The sequence below is a fragment of the Octodon degus genome, unplaced genomic scaffold, assembly GCF_000260255.1.
Source record: "Octodon degus isolate 3935 unplaced genomic scaffold, OctDeg1.0 scaffold00151, whole genome shotgun sequence".
In the NCBI taxonomy this organism is placed as follows: Eukaryota; Metazoa; Chordata; class Mammalia; order Rodentia; family Octodontidae; genus Octodon; species Octodon degus.
The window spans coordinates 6804737-6823568 of NW_004524727.1; the positions used below are offsets into that span (position 1 = coordinate 6804737).

Genomic DNA, 18832 nt, shown 5'->3' on the forward strand with positions numbered 1-18832 from the left:
GCACTTTCCTGGCAAGTGCACGGGCCTGAGTTCAATCCCTGTTTCCATGAAAATGGAATTATTAGAACTGAAAAGGTCATTAAAATTGATGAATAATAAATGTGGCTTTTAAAAAATTTTTATCCAGTGTTAATGCAAAATTGGAAGGTAAAATTTCCACATGGAATTATGTTAAAGAATTGCAACTATACACTGGTAAAAGTTCATTTGTCTTGTGACATCAACATTTTCTAGAATGAATAACAGTGACATAGCTTTACAGAATTTGAAATGCATAAAATGAAGAATGGAATTATAATTCAAATTATCATGAAAAAATACAGTCAGTAGTGTCCAAATATCAAATAAAACCCCAAAAGTATGGTTGCTATTTTCTTCAGTCACTTTTCCATAAATTTTTGACTGTATCATAAGGAATCTCCTGTGCTTTTTATCAACCTAGGTCTGCTGAAATATAATACATTTCCTTTATCAATTTAACCTCAGCTGAAGTGTTGAGCAAGGTGAGCAGATCTATAGTCAGCACAAAGTTGTATGAAGGAGTGAAGTATGTTCTCGTCCAGATTAGAAAGTTGTTCTCCTGAGTAGACTTGCTTTAAATTATCTGGGAGAACTACAAGAATGTTGGGAAGTGGATGCAGAGTATGAAAAAGATGTAATACCATTGGAATCTTGAAGTCTTTAGAACCCTTCCTATATTCAGCCACATCACAAATTGCTAACATGCCACCTATACAACTATAACAATATTGCTGAAGGTGCGCATAAACAAGTCAATGAAAACGCACTCCAAGTTCCATCAAAATTATATCTACATTTTTGCCATCCATGAAATTTTTGATCATCCCCACTTGCTTTCTTGCATAAACAGACTTTTACACAGTCATTAGTATACTGAATTAAAACACTGCTTTCAATTTCTGAATTAAAATCTGTTTTCTTTTTTTTTCATGAATAAGAAGGAAAAGATTTTATTACTGATGCAATTCACATTGTCCATTGCAGTTAAAAGAATAGTAAATCTTGAATAAAAATTGGTCTTTATTGTTAAATTTTATTGAGAAACAAATATCAATGAGACAGTTTCAAAGCTGTTTAATAGGACATTTTCAATAAATAATACATTGTACATTGTTATCTTCTTAGTGGTTATCCATAGTACAAGAAGCAGACAGAATATCCTGTCCAAACACTATTAATACAAATCTTTCTTCTCATTGAATTAAGCAAAAGTAGCTGTATATCCTAACTCTTCTGTATATACAAATACAAAATGGTCCTTCCTTTGTATCCCCATTTTTTGTTTAGTCCTGTCAGAAATGGGTATTCTATTGGCATTTAAATATTATATTATCTTGAATTAAACAAAACAGTCCAACAAGTCCAGCAGTCCAAAATAGTAGTGGGTTATATGCAGAAGTTGTTGACTAGAGCTTTTTACAGCTCAGCATACTAATATGACTTAACTTTATATACCTTGTTTTTACATTTTTCTGCTGTATGGTTAAGACCAAGATGAAGCCAGACCTATATAACAAGAAATGTAACTTTAAAAAAAAAATTATTTATTTGTGTGTGTGTGTGTGTGTGTGTGTGTGTGTGGCCAGCTCAGCCCACCGGGGGCAGGGCTGGCTGGCATGTGGTGCTGGGGATTGAATCGTGGTCCCTATGCTTTGCTAAGTTTGTTCTAGGTAGGTGCTTTAGACCACTGAGCCATCTCACCAGCCCCTGTAACTTTTTTTAAAATTTTATTTATTTATTTGTGTGTGTGTGGCCAGCTCAGCCCACCAGGGGGCGGGGCTGGCTGGCATGTGGTGCTGGGGGATTGAACCGCGGTCCCTGTGCTTTGCTAAGCTTGTTCTAAGTAGGTGCTTTAGACCACTGAGCCATCTCACCAGCCCCCAAGAAATGTAACTTTTGTATCTGAGGTCAATTAAGTCCTCACAGGATTTATCCTGTAATCCTGTACTGCACTTTGTAAATCCTTTGTCAGTGTCAGCCTTGTGGATGAGATATGGCCGTTGCTTGGCCAATTTGCTCTCTGGGAAAGCCTGAGAGAAAGTTTTCTCTCCATGTGACTCTCCTTAGGCAAATTATACATTATCAATCACATTCCTCTGTGGCTCCATAATCTCCTTGATCAGAAAATGTGAGGCACAACTGAGTTACATGATGTTACAGTACAGGTTCTCCTATGTCCTCAGTCTTTGTTGATCTTGAAAGACTACAGCCAAATGTTGGCTGACCTTGCAGCCCTTCCGTTTTTCCAATTTTTGATCTGAAAACTTAGGTTGTTAATCCTCCAAAAGAAAGGCTTATTATTACCTTGCAAGATATGCTGTTCTGTTTATCATATCGGTCTAAATATCAAACATCTTAGGCATAACGTGGAACAGGTATTTTCCATCAAGTATTGATGTGTTGAACTTTAAGTCTATACAGAATATTAAAAAAAAGAACTTAAAAAACAGGAATAAACACATGTCTTTACACAGAAATTTAGAAATCTAACCATGTACAGCATTGTAGCAGAACAGTACTGTGACTTTTTTCCAGTTATTACCCACTTGAAAAACACTTTTACTTGTGAGACAGTATGGTAATAATTGGTATGTCATGACAAGAAGTATGTATTTAGAAGACCAGAATGACAGGCATTCCAAGCATGACCCTTGTATTACATATTGCTATTTTCAGTGTGGTTACTTGGATCACGGGTATCAGCATATATTGTTAGACAGGTTGAGAATCCTACCAATTAACTGCTAGCTTCAAAAACCTGCTGATTTTTCTCAGAATAATTGCCTTGCCCATATTGTGTGTAAAAGTGTATGGCTTTGTCCCTGTTCTTCTCCCCCACTTTTCTCCTTACCCTCTCCTCATTGTCCAATCCTGAAGTTTTTGCTTTCCTTTTAGTTGTGTTATACCTTTCTGTTTGTATTTCTTCTTTTGAGTTCTTATACTAGGGAGACTATGCAATATTTACACATGGGGGTCTGGTTTATTTCACTTATGAGTCTATCTTCGTGGCATCCACTTAAACATAATGCTTCAAGTTTATCATTCTTTATTGCTGAGAAATACTCCATTGTATAAAAACACCACATCTTTTTCAACCATTCCTCATGTGATGGGCATGATTTTTCCAAGATTTGACTATCAAAAATTGTGCTACGATAAACATAGATAGACATTTATCACTATGATATGGTGATTTCAGTACCTCCGGGAAAATTCTCAGAAGGGGGATAGCTGGTTTGAATGGGATTTCCAGTTCTAGTTTCTTAAGGAGTCTCCACAAGGATTTCCATAATGGTTGCACCAGTCTACATTCCCACCAGCAGTGGAGAAGGGTTCCCTTTTGGCAACAGCCTCTCTAACATTTGTTGTTGGTTGATTTGTTTATGAGAGCCATTCTTTCTGGGGTGAGATAGCATCTCAGTGCTGTTTTAATTAGCATTTCTTGGATAGCTAGTGATGTGGAGCATTTTTTCATATATTTATTCATTTCTTTAAATTTATCCTGTGAGAAGTGTGTGTTTATCTTGGATGCCCATTTCAGGATTGGTTCTTTAAACTTTGGGGTCCTAATTTATTTTAGTTATTTATATATTCTAGAGAGCAGACTTTTGTGTTGTCTTTTCACTTTGTTGGTAATTTTGACTAAAAGAACTTCTCAGTAAGATTTGGTCCCAGCTGTCAATTCTTTCAAGTGTTACCTGAGCGATTTGATTTTTGTTTATGAATTCTTTGCCTACCCCTATGTCTTCAAGAGTTCCTCCTACTTTCTATTCCAGGAGATTTAGTATTTATGTTTTAATGTTTAGATTTTTAATCCATTTTGATGCTAGCTTAGTGCATGGTGGTAGAACTGGGACAAGTTTTAGTTTTTGGCATGTAGAGAGCCAGTTTTGACAGAACCATTTGTCAAAGAAGCTATCTTTCTTCCAGTAAGCATGTTTGGCACCTTTGTTGAAGACTAGGTGGTTGAGTGTGTTTGTAGAGGACTCTGCATCTTCTAATCTATTCCATTGACCCTCAGGTCTATTTCGTTGTCAATACCATGCTGATTTTATCAGTAGCTTTGTAGTATAATTTCAAGGAATTGTAATGCCTCCTGCCTTGTCTTTGTTGTCCACGAATGCCTTTGCTATTGTATGTCTTTTCTGGGTTGAAATATATTTTAGGAATGATTTCTATAGGTCTGGGAGATATGTTGCTGGCAGTTTGATAGTGATTGCATTAAATCTATGAACAATTTTGTGACTATGGGCATCTTCACTATGTTTGTTCTTCCTATCCAGGAGCAGGGAATATCTTTCCATTTTCTCAAATCTTCTGTGATCTCTTTTTCAAAGTATTGTAATTTTCCATGAAATGTTATTTGACTTGTTTGGTTAAGTGAATTCCAAGGTATTTCATTTTCCGCGTTGCTATTGTAAAAGGTATTGTTTCTCTAATTTCCATTTCAGTGTGTTTGTTTTCAAACAAACACACTGTGTAGAGGAATGCTATCGACTTTTGTGTATTGATTTTGTATCCTGCTATGGTACTGAATGTGTGTATCAATTCTAGGAGCTTCTTGGTGGAGTTTTTCAGTGCTCCAAGTAAAGTATCATGTCATCTGCAAATAATGATAATTTAACTTCTTTACCTATTCTTATATCTCTTATTTCTCCTTCTTGTGTAGTGGCTCCAGCTAATGGTTCCAAAACTATATTGAATAGGAGGGGTGATTGAAGACATCCTTGTCTTGCACCAGATCTGAGAGTAAAAGATTTCAGTTTTTTCCCATTTAGAAATATAGTAACCATTCGGTTGTCATAGATGTCCTTTATCAAATTAAAGTAGAGGCCTTATATTCCAATTTTCTGTAGGACTTTGAACATGAATGAGTGTTGGACTTTGTCAAAAGCCTTTTCTGCATCAATTGAGATGATCATGTGGTTTTTAGTTTTCACTCTAATAATACAGTGTATTCCATTTATAGATTTTCAAATATTTAACCATCCTTGCATCCCTGGGATGAATCCTACCTGGTTGTGGTGTATGATCTTTTTGATGATTTGCTATATTCTATTTGTTAGGACTATATTGAGGATTTTTGCATCTATGTTCATGAGGGAGATTGGCCTGTAGTTCCCTTTTTTTTAGTGTCTTTCCCTGATTTTGGAATCAGTATAATACTTTCCTCCAGAAATGATTTTGGGAGGACTGCTTCCTTTTCACTTTCATTGAAGAGTTTGAGGAGTGTACAGATTACATCTTCTACGAATTTCTTATAGAATTCAGCTGTGAATCAATCAGGCCCTGGACTCTTCTTTGTTTCATTGGCTGTTATTGGGTTACTGAGAGTTGTTATATATTCTTGATTCAGATTTTGTAATGTGTACCTTTTTAGGAATCTGTTCATTTCATCTGTGTCTTCTATTCTGTGAGTGTAAACATTTTCAAAGTATCTATTGATAATTTTATGAATTTCCACTGGGTCTGTGGGGATTACACCCTTTTTATTCTTTATCGCTTCTATTTGAACTTTTTCTTTCCTCTTTTTGAAGAGGCTAGCTAGGGGTTTACGCATTTCACTTAGTCTTTCTAAGAACCAGCTTTGTGATTCATTAATTCTTTGAACTGTTTTCTTCGTATCAATTGAATTATTTTCTGATCCAACCGTTATGATGCCTTCCCATCTTTGGGTTCTGGGTTTGGTTTGCTCTTACTTTTCTAGATGTTGGAGTTACAACATTAGGGTGTTTATTTGTTCCCGTTCTGTTCTCTTAATGTGTGAGATCACAGCTATGAATTTACTGCTGAAAACTGCTCTCATCACATCCCATCAATTCCGATATGCTGTGCTTGAATTTTCATTGAATTGTAGATATTGTGAATTTCATGTTTAATTCCATCTGTGACCCATTGATTGCTGAGCAGGGTGTTCTTTAATTTCCATGTATTTGGTTTTTTTTTCTGGTTTCTTTTGTCGTTTATATCCAGTTTCATTGCACTGTGTGGTCAGGTAATATGCACTGGATAATTTTTGTTTTCTTGCATATACGTAAGCATGACCTATGGATCAGTATGGGGCCTCTTTTAGAAAATAACCCATATGCAGCTGAAAAAAATGTGTGTTCAGTTGAGATTGGGTGGAACACTTTGTATATGTCCACCAAGTTCGTTTGTTCGAAGCTCTGGTTCAGTTCTGCCACTTCTTTGTTAATTTTTTGTGTGCTTCACCTATTTTTTTTTTTGAGATAAGGGACTGTTATGACCTCCCACTAAGATTGTGGTCATGGATATTAGATATTTCATGTCTATTAAGATTTGTCTTGTATAGTTGGTTGTTCCTATGTTTGGTGCATGCGTAGTTATGATTGTTACCTCTTCCTCTTGAGTTTGTCCCCTGACCAGTATATCGTGGTCTTCTTCATTTTGTTTGATCATTCTTGCTTTGAAGTTGAGACTGTCTGAGAACAGGGTTTCTACCCCTACTTTTTTCTGAGGTGGTAGGGTATGTAGGATTGTTTTAAATCCTATGACTTTCATTTTATGAATTTCTTTATGAGTTAAGTTTATTTCTTGCATACCGCATATTGCTGGATTGTGTTTCCTAATTCACTGTGCCCGTCTATTTCTCTTAATTGGTGAATTGAGTCCATTTACATTGCTGGTTATAATTGAGATGAGTTTACTTATATTTGACATGTTATTTACCTGCTGTTGTTTACTCCTTTTTGTCCTGTGTTTAATTGTTTGCCCTGTTTGGTGGATTCCTTCTCTTCTCATTCTTGGAATTCTGATCATTTTGGTCCTTCTCTAGAACATCTTCCAGTAGTCTGTGTAGGGTTGGCTTTGTCATCATGAAATTCTTTAATTATTCTTTGCCATGGAAGTATCTCACTTCTCCATCAAACTTGAAAGAGAGTTTTGCAGAGTATAGTAATCTGGGGTGGAATTTGTTTTCATAGAGGACCTGAAGTACTCTGCTCCATGCTCTTCTTGCCTTCATGTTTTGTTAAGAGAAGTCAGCCATAATTCTGAAGGGTTTTACTTTGAATGTGATCTATTTCTTTTTCTCTAGCAACTTTTCAGTATAGTACTCTTATGCTGAATTTCTGGTTTCATGACTACTGTTAGTCTCGGTGTGTTTTTAATTGGGTTGAAGTTATTTGGCGTTCTGTATGCTTCAGTTACCTGAATGTCAGATTGTTTCCTTGTATTTGGAAAGTTTTCTGCTATTACTTCTACCCATATTCTTTTTATATCATTTGCATTGAATCCTTCTTCCTCATTGATACCTATTAGTCTCACATTGTTCATCTTTGCATTGTCTTGCAAGTGACGGATCATTTTTTCCTGCATCTTAGTTGTTTTTGAGATCTTTTCTTACCTTTACATTAGTTGCACCAGTGTCTTCAAGATCTGAAACTCTGTCTTCACTTTCACTCAAATGGTTTTGGAAGCTTGTGATTGAGATTTTAGGTTCTTCTATACTTCTTTGACTCTGTTTCATGTGATCTATTTCTTTCCTGTATTGCTCATTCAAATTATCTGTCATATTTCTAACCTGCTCTATTTTTTAAATCAATTTCTTCCTTACAGGCAGTTATTAATTTTTTTACTACAGAGTTTTTTTTTTTTCCAATTTGGTTTCCTCCATTTGTTTCCGTATGTGATTCTTTACTGCTGATGGTATTAATTCAAAGATATTTTATTTCAGAAATTAATTCTGCTCTGAGTTCCTCTATACCTTCCTTCTGTTGTTTCTTTAGTTGCAAAGGTAATCATAAATTTCAGCTGAGCTAGTGTCCTCTGCACTTCTTATGGGTGGGCTCGAGGCCTGATATTACATTTTGCTCCTTGTCTTTGTCATTTCGTATAGCACTGACATCTGACCTTTGGTGTAGAGATTTGGTGCAGTTATAACCTTAGCACCTACAGAAATTCAGGGGCAGTTCTGTTAAGTTTGAGTTTATCCAGTTATGCCTGGCTTAGGTCTAGCCCTTGTGTTTAGCTCCTTCCTGCTGCAACCCTTGGAAATGAACCTGTTGTGCCCCTTTGGCACAACAGTGCACCTGTGGCGTCCCTCTGTTGTGCTCCTGGCCCAGGGAACACAGTGGAGTACAGAAGCTCTCCCACACACTCTCCGGTTCTGAGCTTGAACTGGATCTGGGGGTCCCGAGAGAGTCGCAGAAGTTCTCACTCACTGAATAGGGCTTGGTGCTGGGGGCTCCAATGAGTTGTAGGGGTCCCAATGGCATGGTAGAGGGTCTCACTCATGCGGGTGCCTGAATTTTCTTCTGGAGGGGTCCCACAGGCACGGGGAAGTTGAAAGCTCTCCCACATGCTCACCGGGCCTGGGCTGGGCTGGATCTCGGCTGGATCTGGACCTGAGAGAGTTACAGAAGTTCTCATTCACTGGGCGGGCTTGGGGGCAGAGGCTCTGGAGGGTTGCAGGGGTCCCGATGGCATGGTAGATGGTCTACTCACGAGGGTCAAAATCTTTTTTCTTTTGTTTTGAAGCCAAATATACTTCATCTGTCCAATGATACAATTAAATGTCTTATCAATGCCAGTATCCAATTTCATCTTCATTTGTTAAATTATTTATTTCTTCTTCTGAAGGCATTCAGATAACTTAGGAGAAGATTTTATTAGTGGCATGAGGTGATTATTAAACTGCTTGGTAAAAACACAAAAAATAGTATAAACTTGTTGTGCAACATCTAAAAAGTAGAGATCTGTATTCCTAGAATCTGGGGAACATGTCTATGTTCAATAAATAAGAGTTCTACAAGAATGGTAAAAATTCTAATGACAATCATTGTTAAATCAGAAGGATCAGAGAGCCTAAGACTTCTTTCAAAGTCTTGTCTGTTTTCCTGTAAAGAATTATTCGCCACTTTTTGGGATAGGAAAGATTCCCCATGACTATCAATACTTGGCTTCAACGGTAAGATGGTACGCTGTCTAATTTGCTCGTTTAAATCTTGAATACCTCCTATACAAATGGATTTCTTTTGATGATTTTTGGAATCATAACATTGCAGGAACATAGCACTTCTGCTTTTCATTTTTTTATTTTTTAAAATTAATTTTATTGAAAAAGAAATAACAATGAGACAGTTTCAAAACTGGTTATTAGGACAGTAGTTATTCACAGTACAAGATGCAGAGATGATATCTTGTCTAAACACTATTAGTATAACTCTTTCTTCTCATTGATCTAAGAGAAGATGGCTGTATATTTATCTATCTATCTATCTATCTATCTATCTATATATATGCATGCACATATTTTTTCACTACAAAATGATCCTTAATTTATATCCCCTTTTTCTTTACTTTTGTCAGATATAGATATTCCATTGTGATTCATATATAGTAGGTGCATGAATTCAACAAAATAATCAAATATAACACAGTGGTCAATAATAGTAGTGGGTTATGCATGGAAATGGCAATGCCAGAAGTTGTTGGCTTGAGCCTTTTACAGCTTAGCATATTAATATGGCTTTGTTTTTTTATACCTCGTGTTTATACTTTTTGCTCTATTGTTAATACCAAGGTAAAGCAAGACCTATATAATGAAAAATGCAGCTTTTGTATCTGATAAGGTCAATCAAATCCCCTCAGGTTTTGCCCTGAAACCCTGTAGATCTTTTGTCAGTGTCAGCCATCTGGATGAGTCACAACCATTGCTTGACCAATTTGCTCTCTGTGAAAGCCTGAGAGAATGTTTTCTCTCTACATGACTCTTCTTAGGCACACACTACATAATCAATCACTTTCCACTGTGGCCCAATAATATCCTTGAACAGAAAATTTGGGACACCACTGAGTTATAGGATGTTACAGTACAGGTTCCCCTATGTCCTGAGTCTTCACTGACCTTGAATGGCTAGGAGCAAAATGGTGGCTATTATTTAAGCTCTTCTTCTCTAATATTTTGCTATGCAAACTTAGGTTGTGAACCCTCTAGAAGAGAAGCTTAATATTATTGCACTATAACATAGGCAGTAGAGTTTAACATAACTCTCTGCCTGATTATCTCATGCCTAAGACATAACAAGGAACAGATACTTTTTGACATTTATTGATATGCTAAACTTTAAATTGCTACAGAAGATCCAGCCCACGCCCAGACCCAGCGATTGTGTGGGAGAGCTTCTATATCCCCTGCAATGGCGGGACCTCTGCGGACCAAATACAGGCGTGCTACGTGAGTGAGACCTTCTGCAGCATCCTTGGGACACCACTACACATCTGGAGACACCCCAAGCCTGCCCAGTGAGTGAGAACTTCTTTCATGCTCTTTAAAAGTCCCCCAGTCCCAGTTCAAGCCCAGGCCCTGCTAGTATGTGGGAAAGCTTCCTTGCTCCGCTGTACCCCCAGGACCACTCCAGATCCAAACCAGGCCTGGCATACAGGCCTGGGGTGAAACTCTACAGCTGAGGTCCTTATAGAGAGACTAGGGTCCAGACCCAATCAATTAGTCCAGGAGCAAAACATTCTGTAAGAGGGGCATGAGAGGTTTACTTCAAAGGGCTGCAGCAGGAAGGAGCTGAGCACAATAGCTACATCCAAGCTCTGCACAACCAGATGAACTCAAACTTAATAGATCTGCACCTGAATTTCAGTAGGTGCTAAGGTTATAACTACACTAACGGTCTACACCAAAGCTCAGATGTCAGTGCTATATGAAAAGACAATGAGAAAGAGCAAAATCCAATCTCAGGCCCCTAGTCCTCCCAGAAAAAGTGCAGAGGACAATGGCAGAGAATAAACTTGGAATCGCACATTTGAAATGTTTGAATTCATATGTTTAAAATAAAGAAACAATAGCAGAAAGGCAAAGAGGAACTCAGATCAGAAATAATCTCTGAAATAAAAAAGAAATCTCTGAATTAATAGCCTTTGAAGTAAAGAATCAAATGCATAAACATATGGAGGAACCTCAATCAGAAAAAGTCTCTGTAGTAAAGGATTTAATAACTGCTTCTAATGAAGACATTGATAAGAAATAAAGGAAATAAGAAAACTGACTGATTCCTTGAATGAGCAATACAGGAAAGAAATAGATCACATGAAGCAGGTCAAAGAAGTATAGAGGAACTTAAAATCTCAATCACAAGCTTCCAAAACCGTTTGAGTGAAAGTGAAGACAGAGTTTCAGATCTTGAAGAAGCTGGTGCAGCTAGGGTAAAGGTAAGAAAAGATCTCTTAAAAACAACTAAGATGCAGGAAAAAATAACCCATCACTTGCAAGACAATGCAAAGATGAACAATATGAGACTAATAGGTATCAATGAGGAAGAAGGATTCAATGCAAATGATATAAAAAGAATATGGGCAGAAGTAATAGCAGAAAACTTTCCAAATACGAGGAAACAATCTGACATTCAGGTAACTGAAGCATACAGAACGCCAAATAACTTCAACCCAATTAAAAACACACTGAGATAAGCAATAGTCAAGACACCAGAAATCCAGCATAAGAGTACTATACTGAAAAGAAATAGATCACATTCAAAGGAAAACACTTCAGAATTATGGCTGACTTCTCTTCACAAAACATGAAGGCAAGAAGAGCACGGAGCAGAGTACTTCAAGTTCTCCTGAAAATAAATTCCAGCGCAGATTACTATACCTTGCAAAATTCTCTTTCAAGTTTGATGGAGAAGTGAGGTACTTCCATGACAAAGAATAATTAAAGAATTTCATGATGATACAGACTACTGAAAAATGTTCTAGAGGAGGAACAAAATGATCAGAACTCCAATAATGAGAAGAGAAGGAACCCACCAAACAGGGCAAACAATTAAGCACAGGACAAAAAGGAGTAAACAACAGCAGGTAAATAACATGTCAAATATAAGTAAACTCATCTCAATTATAACCAGCAATATAAATGGACTCAATTCACCAATTAAATCAAATACACAGGCACAGTGAATTAGGAAACACAATCCAGCAATATGTTGTATGCAAGAAATAAACTTAACTCATAAAGAAATTCATAAAATGAAAGTTATAGGATTTAAAACAATCCTACATGCCCTAGCACCTCAGAAAAAAGCAGGGGTAGCAATCCTGTTCTCAGACAGTCTCAACTTCAAAGCAAGAATGATCAAACAAAATGAAGAAGACCACTATATACTGGTCAGGGGACAAACTCAAGAGGAAAAGGTAACAATCATAACTATTTATTCACCAAACATGGGAACACCCAACTATATAAGAAAAATCTTAACGGATATGAAAAATATAATATGCAATATCACAATCTCAACAAGAGAACTTAACAGCCCCTTATGTCAAAAAGATAGGTGAAGTAGACAAAAAATTAGCAAAGAAATAACAGAACTGAACCAGAGCTTGAAAGAAAAGGACTTGGTGGACATATATGGTAGTTTCCACCCAATCACAGCTGCACATGTGTCATTTTCTAAAACAGACTGCATACTAGTCCATAAGTCATGTTTAAGTATATGCAAGGAAGCAGAAATTGTCCCATGCATATTATCTGACCACAGTGCAATGAAACTGGAAATAAAAATGAAAGAAACCAAAAAAACCCCATAAATACATGGAAATTAAAGAACATCCTACTCAGCAATCAATGGGTCACAGATGAAATTAAGCAAGGTATTCAACAATATCTACAATTCAATGAAAACTCAAGCACAACATATCAGAATTTATGGGAGGCGATGAAAGCAGTACTCAGTGGGAAATTCATAGTTGTGAACTCGCACATTAGGAAAACATAGTGGGATCAAATAAACACACTAATGCTGAACCTCCAACATGTAGAAAAGGAAGAGCAAACCACTCCCAGAACCCAAAGACGGGAAGAAATCATTAAGATTAGGTCAAAAATTAATTCAATTAATATAAAGAAAACAGTTCAAAGAATCAATGAATCAAATAATGCTTCTTTGAAAGACTAAATAAATTCGATAAGCCTCAAGCTAACCTCATTATAAAGAGGAAAGAAAAAAAACTCCAAATATAAGCAATAAGGAATGAAAAGGATATAATCACCACAGAAGCAGTGGAAATTCAGAGGATAATCAATAGTTACTTTGTGTATCTTTACTCTCAGAGAATAGAAGACATAGACAAAATGGACCATTTAATAGAACGGTACAAATTACCAAAACTGAATCAAGAAGATACAACAACTCTCAATAACCCAATAAAAGCCAGTGAAATATGAAATGTAATAAAAAGCCTGTCGACAAAGAAAAGTCTAGGTCTTGATGGATTCATGGCTGAATACCATAGGAAATTTAAAGTTACAATTCCTATACTCTTCAAACTCTTCAATGAAGTTTAAAAGGAAGCAATCCTCCCCAAATCATTACTGGCAGAAAGTATTTTACTGATACCAAAACCAGGGAATGACACAACTAAAAAAGAGAAGTACAGGCCAATCTCCCTCATGAACATAGATGCAAAAATGCTCAATAAAATCCTAGAAAATAAAATACAGCAAATAATCAACAAGATCATACACCATGGCCAGGCAGGATTCATCCCCGAGATGTAAAGATGGTTCAATATTTGAAAATCTATAAATGTAATACACTATATCAATAGACCCAGATCAAAAAGCCAAATGATCATCTCAATTGATGCAAAAAGGCTTTTGATAAAGTCCCACACTCATTCATGTTCAAAGTGTTACAGAAAATTCGAATAGATGGCGTCTACCTCGATATGATAAAAACTATTTATGAAAATCACATGGCAAAAACAATTCTAAAAGGAGACAAACTGGTATCTTTTACTCTCAGATCGTGAAGAAGACAAGGATGACCTCTATCATTACTCCTATTCAATATATTCCTGTAATAAATAGCTAAAGGCATTAGAGAAGAGAGAGAAAGTTAAGGAATAAGAATAGGTAAGGAAGAAGTTAAAATATCATACTTTACTTGGAAGACCAAAAAACTCCACCAAGCAGATAGTAGAATTAATATTCTAAGTCAGGAGCATAGCAGGATATAAATCAATACACAAAAGTCAATTGTATTCCTCTACACAGATGACAAACACACTGAGAGGGAATTTAGAGAAACAATACTTTTTACAGTAGCACCAAGGTAAATGAAATACCTTGTAATTCATTTAACTAAAGAAGTCAAAGATTATTACAAGGAAAATTATTGTACTCTGAAAAAGAGATTGTAGAGGATTTTATTTTATTTTATTTCATTTTATTTTTTTCTTTTCAAAGTTTTACTGATAAACATATAGCAATGAGACAGTTTCAAATCAAATCGAAAGTAGAGTTTCAACAAATAATACACTGCATATATTCTTCTTAGTGGTTAATTGCTGTACAAGATGCAGACTTGTGATCCTATTTACAAACACCATTAGAAAAAATCATTCTATTCATTAAGAGAATGCAACTATGTATCTATCCCAACCACTTTGAATACACAGATACAAAATGGACATTCATAGCTATACCCCATTTTTTTTAACTTCCGTTATTGAATATTATAGATGTGTAAACTCAGCAAAATATTCTAAAAGAATACAGAAGCCCATAATAGCATTGGGTCTTCTGTTTAACTGGCAATGTCAGAAATTATTGACCTGAGTCCCCCACAGTTCAACATAACAACATGGCTTTACTTCCTATATTTCGTCTTCATATTTTTCCACTGGATGGCTAAGACCAAGGTAAAGCAGGACCTGTGCAACAAGAGTTGTAGCTTTTTGATCTGAGAAGGTCAGTGAAATCCCCTCAGGATTTATCCTGAGATCCTGTACCTCAGATTATAGAACCTTCATCAGTGCAGCCATGTGGATGAGTCACGGCCATTGCTTGGCCAATGTGATCTCTGTGAAAGCCTGAGAGAGTGTCTTCTCCCCATGTGACTCTCCTTAGGCACACTCTACGTCATCGATCACTTTCCTCTTTGGCCCCATAATCTTCTTGATCAGAAAATTTGGGACACTACCGAGGTACATGACGTTACAGTATGAATTCTCATATGTCCTGAGTCTTAATTGACCTTGGAAGGCTAGGGCCAAAATGTTGACTTTCCTTGTAGCCCTCCTTTTCCTGTAGAGGATTTTAGAAAATGGAAAGATAGTCTTTGATGCTGGATAGGAAGAATCAACATTGTGAAGATCGCCATACTCCCAAAATTGTTGTACAGATTTAATGCAATCACTATGATTCTACTATGAACATATCTCCCAGACCTAGATAAACGGTTCTTTAAATTTATTTGGAACCAGAAAAGACCTATAATAGCAAAGGCAAGTGTGTACAACAACAAGTCAGGAGGCATTGCAATACCTGACTTGAAATTATACTGCAACCCTACTGTGATAAAATCAGTATGGTACTGGCAACTAAATAGACCTGAGGATCATTGGAATAGATCAGAAGATGCAGAAGTCTCTATGAACACACTCAGCCATCTTACTTTTGACAAAGGGCCCAAACATACTCAATGAAGGAGGATAGCCTATTTAACAAATGGTGCTGGAAAAACTGGCTCTCTACATGTAGAAAACTAAAACTTGATCCAGATCTATCGCCATGCACTAAGCTACAGTCAAAATGTATTAAGGATATAAGCATTAAAACAGAAACACTAAATCTCCTGGAAGAGAAAGTAGGAGAAACTCTTGAAGACATATAGATAGAAAAGCGTTCATGAACAAAAATGAAATCGCAGGGGTCTTACTTGAAATAATTAACATCTGAGACCTCCTCTTATTGAGAAGTTTTTGCACATCAAATGAAATTATCAAGAAAGTGAAAAGACAATCCACAAATTTGGATGAAATCTTGATGCATAAGCACTCAGACAAAGGTCTGCTCTCTAGAATTTATAAAGAAGTAAAAAACACTAGGGCCCTAAAATTTAAAGAACCAGTCCAGAAATGGGCATCCAAGATGAACACACACTTCTCAGAGGACAAAATTAAAGAAGCGAATAAATATATGAAAAAATGCTCCACATCACTAGCCATCCATGAAATGCAAATTTAAAGAACACTGTGATACAATCTCACCCCGGAAAGAATGGATATCATAAAAAAAAACCAAACAACAAATGTTGGAGAGGCTGTGAGGAAAAAGGAACCCTTCCACTGCTGGTGGGAATGTAGACTGGTGCATGCATTATGGAAATCCTTGTGGAGACTCCTTAAGAAACTAGGACTGGAAATCCCATTCAAGCCAGCTTTCCTCCTACTGAAAATTTTCCTGGAAAAACTGAAAACATCATATCATAATGATATATGTGTACCTGTGTTTATATCAACACAATTTGTGATAGCCAAATCTTGGAAACAGCCAAGATGCCTGTCACCTGAGCAATGGATGAAAAAGTTGTGGTATTTTTATACAATGGAGTATTACTCAGTAAAGATTGGTAAACTTGAAGCCTTCATATTTAAGTGGATGCCACTTGCAAATATACTCATAAGTAAAATAAACCAGACCCACATGAATAAATATTGTATAGTCTACCTAATATAAGAACTCAAAAGAAGAAGTACAAATAGAAAGTTATAACACAATTAAAAGGAAAGTGAGAACTAGAGTATTAGACAATGAAGAGAGAGCAAGGAAAAAAGCTAGGAAACATGACATGTGTATAAAAATGATCCTGTGAATCTTCCACAGGCTTTTGAAACTACCAGTTAATTGGTAGGATTCTCACCTTGACTACCATATATGCTGATATCTGTGAGTTAAGCAAATGTACTGAAGATAGCCTTGTATAATGGTAGAGTCATGCTTGGAGTGCCTGTCACTCTGGTATCCTAAACACGTGGTGCTTGTCATGACACACCAGTTGCAATTCTGCTGTCTCTTGGGTAGATGTTTGTTTAAAAAGAAATGGGGTGGTGAGTGAAAGCAGGAGACAGGAAAAGGGGTGTTGTGGGACTGTCCTGCTACAACAGTGTGTGTGGTTAGATTTCAGACCTTCTCTGTACAAATATGTAATTGTTTATTGTTATTTTTTTAAATATATTTTTATTTTTAAAATTTTTTTCTTCATATTCTTTAAGGACTTAAATTTTAACATATCAATACTTGATGAAAAATACCTGTTCCATGTTTTGTCTCAGATGTTTGATATTCAGACAGATAGTGAGGGTAAGCTCAACTGTCTAGGTTGTAGAGTCATAACAATATGCTTGTCTTCTGGAGGGACAACAACCTAAATTTGCAGACCAAAATTTAGAGAAAAATGAGGTTTGTAAGGACAGCCAGCATTTTGGTTCTAGCCATTCAAGGTCAGTGAAGATTCAGGACATAGGAGAACCTATACTGTAACTTCATACAACTCAGTTGTGTCCCAAATTTTCTGATCAAGATTATGGGGTCACAGAGGAATGTGACTGATGATGTAGAGTGTGTCTAAGAAGTGTCATATGGACGGAAAACATTCTCTCAGGCTTTCTCAGAGAGAAATTGGTGAAGCAATGGCTGTGAATCATCCAGATGGCTGACACTGACAAAGGATCTACAAACTTCAGTACAGGGTTTCAGGATAAATCCTGAAGGCATTTGACTGACCTTATCCCATACAAAAGCTACATTTCTTGTTATATAGGCCTTACTTTATCTTGGGCTTAACCATACAGCAGAAAAGTATAAAAAGAAACTGTATAGAATAAAGCCATATTAATTTGCTGAACTGTAACAGGCTCAAGTCAACAACTTCAGAAATTGCCAATCTTATGGAAAACCCACTACTCTTAGGGACTACTGGACTATTTTGGAATATTTTGCTGAATTCACATACCTATAATATTTAAATGACAATGGAATACACTTCTCTGACAAAACTAAAGGAAAAAGGGGACACAACTAACCACCATTTTGTATCTGTATATTCAAAATGGTTAGGATAGATATATACAGCTTCATTCTCTTAATTTAATGAATAGAAAGATTTGTTCGAATAGTGTTTGTAAACAAGATATCATGTCTGCATCTTGTATAATGAATAACCAGTAAGACAGAAATATGCGATGTATTAATTATTGAAACTGTCATTCTAATCGGATTTGAAACTCTATCATTGCTATTTGTTTCTCAGTAAAATTATTGAAAAAAATAAATGCCTATAAAATGTGATAAAATATAGCAAAATAATCAATTACACATTTTTACACAGTAATTTAGAAATCTGGTGATATACAGCATTGTAGCAGGATAGTCTTATGACTTTCTTTCCTGTCTCTTGTTTTGTTTTATTACCTTGTTTTTTTTAAAAACAAACATTTATTGAGAGAGAGAGTATAGCAGTAATTGATATGATATTAGAAGCTGTATGCATTTAAAAAGACCAGAATGACAGGCATTCCATACACGGCCCTAGTATTACACATTGCTACTCTCAGTGCACTTGCTTAGCTCAAAGGTATAAGCATATAGATTTAATCAGGGTTAGGGTTAGGGTTAGGGTTATTACTGCTAGTTCCAAAAAGCTTATGGAGATTCTCTGGACCAATGCCATAACCATCTTGTGTATATAAATGTATGCTTTTGGCCCTGTCATCTTTCCTAGCTTTTCTCCTTGCCCTCCCTTCATTGTTTAATGCTTACATTGCTTTCCATTTAGGTGTGTTAAACCTTTCAACTTTTATTTCTTCTTTTGAGTTCTGGCACAAGGGAGACTTTACAATATTTACACATTTGGGTTTGGTTTGTTTCACTTATCAGTATATCTTCAAGTTGCATCCACTTGAATATAATTGCTTGGAGTTCACCATTCTTTATAGCTGAGTGTTACTTCATGGTGAAAAACACAACATCTTTTCATCCATTCCACAGGTGACA

General features: G+C 36.2%; 1 pseudogene; it reads right to left on the reverse strand.

The window, feature by feature from the left end:
* Nucleotides 1-482: 482 nt before the first annotated feature.
* Nucleotides 483-18832, reverse strand: part of LOC101567556 — a 52260-nt pseudogene continuing 33910 nt past the window's right edge.